This window comes from Prionailurus viverrinus, chromosome B3 (assembly GCF_022837055.1).
Source record: "Prionailurus viverrinus isolate Anna chromosome B3, UM_Priviv_1.0, whole genome shotgun sequence".
NCBI classification, from domain to species: Eukaryota; Metazoa; Chordata; class Mammalia; order Carnivora; family Felidae; genus Prionailurus; species Prionailurus viverrinus.
In genome coordinates this window covers 24,594,213-24,605,244 of record NC_062566.1, presented here as the reverse complement: position 1 = coordinate 24,605,244, position 11,032 = coordinate 24,594,213, and positions in this window count along the sequence as shown.

Sequence of the window (11,032 nt, the reverse complement as noted above, 5' to 3'; positions counted from 1 at the left end):
AAGTTCTCCTTCCATTTCTATGTTTTTGGAACAGTTTCAGAAGAATAGGGGTTAACTCTTCTTTAAATGTTTGGTAGAATTCCCCTAGAAAGTCATCTAGCTCTGTACTCTTTTTCTGGGGAGACATTTGATTTCTAATTAAGTTTCTTTATTGGTTATGAGTCTGTTCAAATTTTCTATTTCTATTTCTTCAGTTTTGGTGGTTTATATGTTTCTAGGAATTTGTCCATTTCTTCCCAATTTGTTGGCATATAATTGTTCATACTATTCTCTTACTGTTTGCATTTCTGTAGCATTAGTTGTGATCTCTCCTCTTTAATTCATGATTTTATTTGTTTGGGTCCTTTTCTTTTTCTTTTTTATCAATCTGGCTAGGGGTTTATGAATTTTGTTAATGCTTTCAAAGAACCAACTCCTTGGTTTTTGTTGTTGTTGTTGTTCTGTTTTTTTTTTTTAATTTCAATATCATTTGATTTCTTCTGTAACTTTATTATTTCCCTTCTTCTGCAGGTTTTGGGCTTTACTTGCTGCTCTGTTTCCAGCTCTGTTAGGTGTAAGGTTAGGTTGTGTATTTGAACCTTTCTTCCTTCTTTAGGGTGGCCTGGATTGCTATATACTTCCCTCTTATGACCACCTTTGCTGCCTCCCAGAGGTTTAGGACTGTCGTGTTTTCTTTTTCATTGGCTTCCGTGTACTTTTTAATTTCATCTTTAATTTCTTGATTAACCCATTCATTCTTTAGTAGGATGTTCTTTAATGTCCAAGTATTCATGGTCTTTCCAAATTTTTTCTTGTGGTTGATTTCGAGTTTCATAGCATTCTGGTCTGAAAATATGCATGGTATGATCTCGATCTTTCTGTACTTGTTGAGAGCTGATTTGTGACCCAGTATATGATCTATTTTGGAGAATGTTCCATGTGCACTTGAGAAGAATGTGTATTCTGCTGCCTTAGAATGAAATGTTCTGAATATATCTGTTAAGTCCATCTGGTCCAGGGTGTTACTCAACACCATTGTTTCCTTGTCGATTTTCTGCTTAGATGATCTGTCCATTGTTGTAAGTGGGGTGCTGAAGTCCCCTACTATTATGGTATTATTATCAATGAGTTTCTTTATGCTTGTCATTAATTGATTTATATATCTTGCGACTCCACATTGGGGGCATAAATATTTATAATTGTTAGATCTTCTTGGTGGATAGATCCCTTAATTATGATATAATGCCCCATTTACCTCCTTTCACAGTCTTTGTTTTAAAATCGAGTTTGTCTGATATAATTATGACTACTCCAGCTTTCTTTTGATGACCATTTTCATGACTGATGGTTCTCCGTCCCCTTACTTTCAACCTGCAGGTATCTTTAGGTCTACAGTGAGTCTCTTGTAAGCAGCTATAGATGGGTCTTGTTTTCTTATCCATTCTGATACCCTATGTCTTTTGATTGGAGCATTTAGTCCATTGGCATTTAGAGTGAGTACTGAAAGATATGAATTTAATGCAATTGTGTTGCCAGTAGAGTTGGTGCTTCTGGTGACATTCTGTGGTCCTTTCTAGTCTTTGTTGCTTTTGTTCTTTTTTGTTTTTTTCATCTTTTCTCCACTCAAAGAATCCCCCTTAAAATTTCTTGCAGGGCTGATTCACTGGTCACAAACTCCTTTCGTTTTCGTGTGTCTGGGAAACTCTTTATCATTCCTTCTGTTTTGAATGACAGCTTTGCTGAATAAAGAATTCTCGGCTGCATGTTTTTCCAATTCAGGATGTTGAATATATCCTGCCACACTCCTTTCTGGCCTGCCAAGTTTCTGTGGATAGGTCGTCTGTGAACCTTTTCTGTCTTCTCTCATAGGTTAAGGAATTTTTCCCTTGCTACTTTCATAATTCTCTCCTTGTCTGTGCATTTTGTGAATTTGACTATGATATGCCATGGTAATGGTTGGTTTTTGTTGGATCTAATGGAAGTTCTCTGTGCTTCTTGGATTTTGATGTCTGTGTCCTTCCCCAGACAGGAAAGTTTTCCACTATAGTTTTCCACTATAATTTGCTCACATAAACCTTCAGCCACCTTTTCTTTCTCTTCATCTTCTGGGACTTCTATGATTCAGATGTTATTCCTTTTTAATAAATCACTGAGTTCTCTAAGTTTTGTATTGTGATCTTTTGCTTTTGTTTACCTCTTTTTTCTTCTTCATTATTCTCCATAATTTTATTGTCTATATCGCTGATTTGCTTCTCTGCTTTGTTCAACCTTGCCATCATGGCATCCATTTTAGATTACATCTCGGTTATAGCATTTTTAATTTTATCCTGACTACACTTTATTTCTTTTATCTCCACAGAAAGGGATTCTCTGCTGTCTTCTATTGTGGTTTTCATTTACATCTCCTTGATATTAATGATGCCAAGTATTTTTTCATATGCTTTTTGGTACATGAAGACATTTGTGTATATTCTTTGGAAAAAAGTCCATTCAGATTCTTTGCCCATTTATAAAAAATGCATTCTTTTTTATTATTGGGTTGGAAGTGTTCTTTATATATATTCTGGATATAATCCCTTACCAAATATGTGATTTACAAATATTTTCTCCCATTCTGTGGAATGTCTTTTCACTTTCCTGATGGTGTCCTTTGAAGTACAAAGTCTACTGATAATGTCTAATTTTTCAATGTTTTCTTTCATTGTTCATGGTTTCAGTGTCATATCTAGAAGGCTTTACCTAACCTGAGGTCAAGATGATTTACTCTTATAGTTTGTTCTAAGAAGTTTATAGTTTTAGCTCTTACATTTAGGTCTATCGCTTATTTTGAATTAATTCTCATGTATGCTGTAAAGAAGGTACCCAGCTTTGCATGAAGAAACCTCACAACGAGTTACTTTTTCAAGAAGAAGCAAAAGAATGAGCTTCTTGATTCTTGGCCTCTCATTATTGCATTTAAAATTCAAATGATTAGCTTCTAGCTTTTGCTGTGGCCCTGAATTCCCTTTTATTTCCTTCCTCCCTCCCTCCCTTCCTCCCTCCTTTCTTTTTAACCTTCCTTCCTCTTTCTTTTCTCTTTCTTTCTTCCTTTCTTCCTTTCTTCTTTCTTTCTTTCTTTCTTTCTTTCTTTCTTTCATTCTTTCTTTCTTCCTCTTTTTATAGTTGTTGTCAACTTCTGTTCTTATTCCCCTAAGCAACACCTGCTGTACACCTGTTACTTCACCATGTAATGAAGGGGAATATGTACAAGACATAGACTCTGCCATAAAGGAGTTTACAATTCAGTTGAGGTAGTGAGTGTCACATATATCAAATATTAACTCAGGGGACCTGGGTGACTCAGTCAGTTAAGTGTCAGAGTTTGGCTCAGGTCATGTTCTTGTGGTTCTTTAGCTCGAGGCCCCACATTTGACAATGCAGAGACTGCATGGGATTCTCTCTCTCTCCCTCTGTCTCTTTGTCTCTCCCCTACTAGCTCTATCTCTCTCTCCCTCTCTCAAAATAGATAAAAAAAAACTAAAATAAAAAAAACCTTAATCCCTAAGGTCAATAACAACCTAAGGCTCAAACTGGTCCCAGGAACACAGTGAAATATTTGTATTGTGGCAAAATGACAAAGTCATATATAGATAAATGGAGTACAATCAAAGAGATGTGGATATGAGAGCACTCAAACACTGCTGGTGGAAATGTAACATGGTGTAGCCACTTTGGAAAACAGATTGGTAGTTCCTTAAATGGCTAGGCATAAAGTTGCCAATTCTAATCCTATAGAAGTGAAAACATATCCAGACAAAAACTTGTACACAAATGTTTATAGCAGCATTATTCATAAGAGCCAAAAAGTGGGAAAAAACCCCAAAACATCCATTAACTGATGAATGAATAAATAAAATGCAGTATGTGCATATAAAAGAATATTATTCAGCCATTTCAAAATACATGTTACAACACAATGAACCTTGGAATGGTTATGCTAATTGAAAGAAGCTAGTCACAAAAGACCACAGATTATATGATTCCATTTACTTAAAAAATGTTCATAATAGGCAAATGCATAATCAGAAAGTAGATGAGTAGCTGCTTCAGGCTTGAGGGGCAGGGCGATAAGGATGTGACAGCTGGAGTGTGAGATTTCCTTTTGAGGTGATGAAAACATTCTAAAATTGACTGTGGTGATGGTTGCACAACTCTGAACTTACCAAAATAATTTATTTGTAAAAATTTAGTGGGTGAATTATATGACACATGAATTGTATCTCAATAAAGTTGTTATAAAAAAACAAAACAAAACAAACAAGGGCTCCTTGGTGGCTCAGTGGTTAAACATCTGGCTCTTGATCTCAACTCAGGTCTTGATGTCAGAGTCTTGAGGTCAAGCCCCACCTTTGGTTCCTCACTGGGCACAAAGCCTACTTAAGCAAACAAACAAAAAACAAACAAAGAAGCAAAGACAACCAAAGCCAGAGGGATGAGGAAAAGGGAGAGATAAGTGCAGGTTGGGAGGTCTAAAAAGGCTTCATAGCAAAGGGCTCAACTCTTCATCCATCTATTCATTTGTTCATCCATGAAGTATGCATTGAGCATTTACATGTACCAGATATTGTTCTAGATACAAGGGATACAGCAGTGAACAGAACAAAGCCCTTGCCCTGAAAAACAAAACATAGTTAGAAGAAGGATAAAATGGAGAAGGGGCTACATATCAGTGGTTGAAGAAAGCTAAGACCTGACTGAAGAGTGGGAGCAAGCCAGAGTAGAAGCTCTGCAGGAAAAGCTTTCCAGACAGAAGGAACAGCAGGTACAAAGGCCTCAAGGCAGGAGCATGCCTATGCATTGGAGATAGAATAAAAGGGTACCTAAAGTGGAAGAAAAGAGATAAAGCAGAGAGCTGAGTAGGGGAAGGTCAAGGAATGATTTGAAGACACCAGGAGAGCTTTGGATTTTTTTCCCTCAGTGTTATAAGGGAGGGTTTTGAACAAAGATGGTATAATGTGGTTTATAGTTTAAGAGCATCTCTATTTGTGTTGAGGAGTACAGCCTGTGAAGGCAAGAGCAGAGGCTCAGAGACTATTTGGGAGGCTTCTGCAATTATGCCAGTGAGAGAGAACATGGCTTGGACCAGAGTGGAAGCAGAAAGCTAAAACCAACAAGAGTTGCTGATGGACTGAATGGAGGATGTGGGTCAGATTTCAAAATGAAATGTTTCAGTTATGTTTCTATCAAGCTGGCGACCAGCTGGGCATGTTTGTGTGGATATGTGTTCTAATCAACTTTACAGAGGTGAAATTTATATATGGTAAAATTCACCAATTTTAAATGTATAGTTTTTTTAGTTTTGATAAATGTATATACTGTCATTGTAAACAGACTACAATCATGATATAGAGCATTTTAATCTCCCTGGAAAGTTCCCTCATGCCCATTTGCCAGGCTTAACTCCTAGAAACGACTGACCTGCTTTCTTTTCCTATAGTTTTGCCTTTTGCAGACAGCATATAAATAGAATCATATGTCTTTTGTGTTTGGCTTCTTTCACTTAGTATCGTGCTTTTGAGATTCATCCATGTTGTTGCATGTGTGAGTAGTGTGTACTTTTTTTATTGTTTTACAATGAATGCAATAGACCATACTTAGTCATTTGGGGAAGCCCTAACAAAATACCATAGACTGGATAACTTAAACAACAGAGATGTGTTTTCTTACAGTTCCAGAAGTCTGAGATCAGGGTGTCAGCATGATCAGGTTCTTGTGAGGACTCTCTTCCAGGCTTGCAGATGGCCACCTTCTCTTTGGGTCATCACATGCGGGAGAGAAGAAGAGCACATTAATCCCATTATGAGGGCTCCATCCTCATGGCCTCCTCTACACCTAATCATCAAAAGCCCATCTTCAAATATCAAATTGGGGGAGGGGGATAAGGCTTTAACATATGAGTTTTGGGTGACACGTTCAGTCCACAGCACCACTGACTATACTAGACCACAATTTGTTAATTCATTTGCTAATTAATAGGCATTTAGATTATTTCCAGTTTGGGGCTATGGCAAATTAAGCTGTTATAAACATTTGAGGACAATTTCAACGTAGGTCTTGGGCTAAAACAATCCAATAAAACTTTACCACTGTTAAGTTGTCAAACTGCTATATGATAGGATAAGTCACGATATTCAGCATTTCTGACACACCAAAAATCTTGGAACTGACAATAGTCTACTAGAGTGAATGAAATTCACTATTGACACTGTGAGAAAATAACATGTGATAGATTAAAAATATTTTCAGGGGTGGCTCAGTTGGTTAAGTGTCCGACTTTGACTCAGGTCGCGATCTCAGGGTCCATGGGTTTTAGCCCCACGATGGGCCCTGTGCTGACAACTCAAAGCCTGGAGCCTGCTTCAGATTCTGTGTCTCCCACTCTCTCTGTCCCTCCCCTGTTTGCACTCTGACTCTCAATCTCTCTCTCTCAAAAATAAAACATTAAAGAAATTTTAAAAAATATTTTCAATGAGGGGCGCCTGGGTGGCTCTGTTGGTTAAACATGTGACTTTTGATTTTGGCTCAGGTTATCATCTCACAGTTAGTGAGGTGGCCTCTGTGCTAACAGATGGAGCCTGCTTGGGATTTTCTCTCTCTCCCCTCTCTCTGCCCCTCCCGCACTCGCATGCACAAGTGCGCATGCGTGCTCTCTCTCTCCCTCAAAATAAATAAATAAACTTAAAAATATTTTTTTCAATGAAGTAACTGCTGATGCACAACACAGTGAATACCTATAGGCTTTGCACACCTTGCATTTTTGCAAACTTTTACATTTGTCTAAGTCCTTTCTGCTTCACACATATGTTTACCACCATCAGTTGTAATACATCTTTGCAGATTCCACTTCAGGTTGTATTGAATTAGTGTTTCCTCAACTTCTTTGAAAATATTCTGTTCAGAGTATTGATGGAGACTAATCCTACCATCATTTCAAATATGGCGTTGACTCCTTGAATAAACAATAATGACTGAGCAGTATCAGTAACATCTATTAACTCATCAAAGCCAAGGGAATAATCTGCTTTGACTTTCAATTGATTGCTGACTTGCTTCCCACGTTCTCTTCTGCCCCCAAATTTCAAAGTAGTAAACAAGTTAATTTTCTCTGCACACATTTTGTCAGCTGATGCAATCAAACCCAATTTAATTAATTCACCATCAGTAAATGGCATTTGTTGTTCGGCTAACGAATGACTCAGTAACTTCAGCTGCAGCTTCATTTTCCTTCTCTACATTTTTGAAGAAGTTCTGATGTAATGAAATAGTCTGTTTTAAATATCTCACATAGAAGATATATTCTCTCTTAAATTTTCTAGTTTTTTCTGATGGGTGTTCTATGAGTCAAGAATGTTGTGTTGAGTTTTTAGTCAATAGATATCATATTTTTTGGCTATCATTTTATCGCATAATAAACACAATGCATTGCCATCTAATTCAATAACAGAAAATTCACATTCCTTTGGATTATTGTTCAGGCCTACACCTCAGCCCAGCTTCTCCTTCTGCCTAATTCTGCTACTGTCTCACCTTCCACATGTGTGCATCCTAAGAGCGCCCTCCTACTAGCCATCATGTTTCTTGTTCCAAGAGAAAAGCCTGCTTCTGAGAGGAGTAGAAGTGTAGGAGTGGTCTGAGAAAGCTGGTGATCAGATGGGGGTTTTGGAGCTGTATTGCCCTTTGCTAGCCTCACACTGAGGACCCCCTCACTGCCAGTACCTGGAACACAGATAGCTCTTAACATAAAGTGATGGTCCAGTTGTGAAAATGTTTACTGGTGGTGAATTGAGATGGTATGCCTACGGAAGGGAATGTACCAGGCACCTGAGAAACATGGAGGGGGGGGAAACTAACAGCACAATGGCACTGGGTGGCAATTACTAAGCTTCACTGAGGTCTTAGGGAAAATCTTTTTTAAAGACTAGGAGTAATTAACAGGCAATTGGAAACCATGTATAAAAGCTAGAGGGCCTTTCTGGCAGCATACAGCAAAGCGACCTTCAAGGATCTAAAGAATCCATACTCTTTTTCTTTTTTTTTTAAAAAGTTATTAATTTTTAGGGGCGCCTGGGTGGCGCAGTCGGTTAAGTGTCCGACTTCAGCCAGGTCACGATCTCGCGGTCCGTGAGTTTGAGCCCCGCGTCGGGCTCTGGGCTGATGGCTCAGAGCCTGGAGCCTGTTTCCAATTCTGTGTCTCCCTCTCTCTCTGCCCCTCCCCCGTTCATGCTCTGTCTCTCTCTGTCCCAAAAATAAATAAATGTTGAAAAAAAAATTTTTTAAAAAAGTTATTAATTTTTTAAAGTAATCTTTACACCCAAAGTGGGGCTTGAACTCACAACCCCAAGATCTAGAATTGCACCCTCAACTAACTGAGCCAACTAGGTGTCCTTCCCCATCATTTTTCTATTTAACTCACCAGTATTGTTCCCACACAAATCAGACGAAACCTAGAGAGTGGAAGTAGATGGCCAGACAAGTCACCCAAGGAGGAGCCCTATTGCAGCCCCCACACCAGGTTTCGTATCTTTGCTAGAAAAATCAACACAGTCTTAGATACATTTTATGTGGACATTGATTTGATGAATGGGTTCTTTTTAATCCCTATGAGAAGAATGGCTGAGAAACAGTATGCATTCACATGGGACATAAACCAGTATGTGTACATCTATGGTGTTCCCCCAGAGCTATGTTAACTTTCAGCCTCTCTCATAATGCGGCCAGAGATCAGGACCGTTTGGACATCCCACAGAACATCACACTGATCTATTACATCGATTGCATCATACTAATTCAGCCAGATGTACAAAATGCAGCCAGCACATTAGAGGCCTTGGTCTGACACATGTACTCCAGAGGTGGGAGATAAGCTGCATAAAGTTCAGGAGCCTGTCCTATCAGAAAGATGTTTAGGGGTCCAGTGTCAAGGACATGCCACATATCCTGTCCAAAGAAAAAGATAAATTATTGCACCTCCTACAATGAAGAAGGAAGCATAATGCCTGGTAGTTCTCTTTGGGTTCTGGATATAGTATATTGCACACTAAGAATATTGCTCTGGCCCATATACCAGGTGATGCAAAAAGCTACAGGCTTTAATTGGAACTCAGGAAAGGAAAAGGTTATACAGCAGGTTCAGGCTTTGGTGCAAGCCGTCTTGCTACTTGGCCATATGCTTCTATATATCATATAGATGGTATGCATGATATTAGTGTTTTCAGTGGTAGAAAAAGAGGCTGTGTGTAATTTATGGCTATTTCCACTGGGAATCACAACATAAGTCCTTGGGGTGTTGGAGCAATGCCATGCCATCTATAGGAGAGATTTATGTGCCTTTTGAAAAAAAAAAAAAAAAACAAACTGCTGGTGTACTACTGGGTCTGATTTTGAGATGCCAAGTGAACACATGTCAGGAACTACCTTATGAGCCAGGTTCTATCAAACCTACTAAGACATATCAGGCAGCCAGCAACAATCCATCCTATGGTGGAAGTGGCACATCTGGGATTGAACACATGTAGGCTTACAGATGGTTTACACAGGTTTTGCTTGAGCAGGCAGCCCAGATGCCAGGCCATCACACCACCATTATAATAGCACCTCCTCAGCTCACACTGATGGCTGTATGTAGGATCCCTTACAACCAGCTGAAAAGAGGAAAAATCCTGTATTTGGCTAGTGTAAAGTTGTCTCAGTTTGTGACCTCAAGCTGAGAATGGATGGCAGTTACAATACAGCCTGAATTAGCAGTGGCCTTGAGAAACAGTGGTGAAAGATCTCAGTGCGCAGAACTTCAGGAGGTGCACCTGGGCATCCACTTTGTGGACAGACAAGTGCCCCCAAGGTTAGAATATATATGAACTCAGGGGCAATGGTAAAGACGCTACGGCTAGTAAGGGCCTGGAAGAAGAAATTTAGGAAGATTAGGGACAAGGATTGTGGGATAGAAGCACAAGGATGGATAGGTGAATAGGTGCATCACCACAAAGTATGAAGATCTTTTTTTAAGTAGGCTTCACACCCAACGTGGGGCTTGAAATCATGACTCCAAGATCACGATCAAGATCAGTGCTTTATTGACTGAGCCACCCAGGCCACTAGTATGAAGATCTTTGTATCACATGTTGACACCCACCAGAAAGCATCCACCATGGAAGAGGCACTAAATAACTAAGAAAATCAAAATTCACTTGGCCAGATGACTTCAGCTAGTCTCTGTCATCAGCCACCCAGTGCTGGCACTAAGGACACGTGAATAAAGAGGTTACAGCAGCAGAGACAGAGGCTAGTATGAGTAATAGCATAGGCTCCCACTTACAAAAACTAATTTTAGCTACTGTTGCTATTGAATATACCCCCAATATAATAACAACTATTCAGGAGACTAATCGGCAATATAGTGGCAAGTTGACTACATTGAACCCCTTCCATTCTGGAGGAGACATGATTCATCCTAACAGGAATTAACATATATTCTGGATGCTGTTTACTTTCCCTGCCCGCAAGATCTTAACCAGCACCATTGTCTGAGGTCTTTTTGAATATTTCATTCACCAGCACAAGTGATCTTACATAACATCATGTCAGATCAGGGACCCAACTCACTGAAATGGAGGTTCAGGAATGAGTCCATAATCACAGGGTTTGCTCATCTAGTCATATACGGGACCACCCAGAAGCTACTTCCCTGATAGGGCATCAGAATGGCCCTCTTGAAGCACCAGCTTGGAGGCAATACTTTATGAGGATGGGGTTCATCTTCCAGGATATCATGTACATCTTGAATCAAAGACTTTCATATGGTGCCGTGTCCCCACTCAGAAGAATTCATGGACCCAGGAACCAAGGGGTAGAATCAGGAGGGACCTACTACCATCACTCTCGGTGGGCACCTGTGGAATTTGAGCTTCCAACTCTCACAACTCTGGACTCTGCAGGGTTAGAGATATTTGTCCCCCGAGGGGGAATCTTCCACCAGAGTGTACAGCAAGAGTACTATTGATCTATAAGCTATCGCTAC